Source organism: Prionailurus bengalensis, chromosome A3 (genome assembly GCF_016509475.1).
Source record: "Prionailurus bengalensis isolate Pbe53 chromosome A3, Fcat_Pben_1.1_paternal_pri, whole genome shotgun sequence".
Lineage (NCBI taxonomy): Eukaryota > Metazoa > Chordata > Mammalia > Carnivora > Felidae > Prionailurus > Prionailurus bengalensis.
Window position 1 is genome coordinate 73,091,561 of NC_057354.1, and position 1,470 is coordinate 73,093,030.

The window sequence follows — 1,470 nt, forward strand, 5'->3', positions numbered from 1 at the left end:
CAGATGCCATGGTTTTAATTGCTCATCTTCAATGAAATTACTACTGAAAGATGTCATTTATTTTATTTTGTTTTTAAAGATGTTTTTTTTTTTAAGTTTATTTATTTTGAGAGAGAAGTAAGTGTGAGTGGGAGAGGGGCAAAGGGAGGAGGGAGGGAGAGAGACACAGAGAGAGAAAGAGAATCCCAAGCAGGCCCCAAGCTGCCAGCACAGAGCCCGACATGGGGGTTCTAACCCATGAAGCTGTGAGATCATGACCTGAGCCAAAACCAAGATTTGGATGCTCAACCCACTGAGCCACCCAGGCGCCCCTGAAAGATGTCCTTTAAAAGATCGATACAGTGTTCACTTCAGCAGTACATCTACTAAAACTGGAATGATCCAGAGAAGGTTTGCATGGCCTGTGCACAAGGATAACACACAAAAGCTTGGTATGGAACTTGGACAGAAAAAGTAGGATATAAGCAGAAAAACAAGGAAACTAAATCAGCAAATAATATTGATTAACTTACTTATTAACACAAAAACATTCTTTCATGAAATAATTCTGACAATAGATTCTAGGGGATTTTCTCCCCTTGTAGTGTCTGTATTTGGCAAGAGAAAATATCTGATGACTTTACGTCAATTCGCCCCAAATTTTGGTAATTTTCCTAGTGTGTGAAATCATAGTCTGGCAACTAGTGATCTATTGTGCAACCAAGATTTTTTTTTCAAAAAAACAAATTTGCAAAGTTAATTACTAGTGTGTCATGCAAAAAAAAATATTTATTGGTATTAGGATATTTTGTTGGTTATCTGGATTCATGCTGTAAGGACAGGCTGCATGTAGCCATTAGTGAGAATCACTGTTTTCCTCAAACATGGCTCCTGTGAAGGAAATACTATAAGTCAAAATGTCAAAAAGGAAGAAAAATAAAACCCACCACAGAAACTCATTGCTAACTTATTAAGGTTTCTGGAGAGAATGCTTTTTGTTGATAAATTATATCAAGGTCATCTACAGTATTTCAGCCAAGAAGGCAGAGCCCAGTACTGTTACATGCCCACCAAAATCAAAGATGGATAACCATACTGAACAATTCTGAAGGAGTGAATTTTGGGAGAAATAGAAAAAACATGTTACATTTTACTTACTTGTAATAATAACTATTATAAAAATTTTCTTCAAATTGCTCTGTCAACTTGTTGATTCTGTAGATTGAGAATGCCAATTTCATACAATTTCCTCATTCTTTAGTCAACTTTGCATCAGAAAGAGATACCCCCAAAATGGTCCCCAGAGTTCCCAGTAATTGGTTTCACAATCCTAAGCAAATGAATTAAAAAAAATGTATGACCTAGCACAGTTTTCATGGCTAGAATCTTTTTTTTTTTTAAGTTTATTTATTTGTTTTGAAAGAGACAGAGATAGCACAAGTAGGGGATGGGCAGAGAAAGAGAGAGAGAGAGGATCCCAAGCAGGCTTCA

General features: G+C 36.4%; 1 non-coding gene across 1 annotated transcript; it reads left to right on the plus strand.

Moving 5' to 3' along the window:
* The first annotated feature begins 341 nt into the window (after window positions 1-341).
* Window positions 342-448, plus strand: LOC122467398. Its single transcript, XR_006292932.1, has one exon. It is a non-coding gene; the product is annotated as a U6 spliceosomal RNA (small nuclear RNA).
* Window positions 449-1,470: the final 1,022 nt, after the last annotated feature.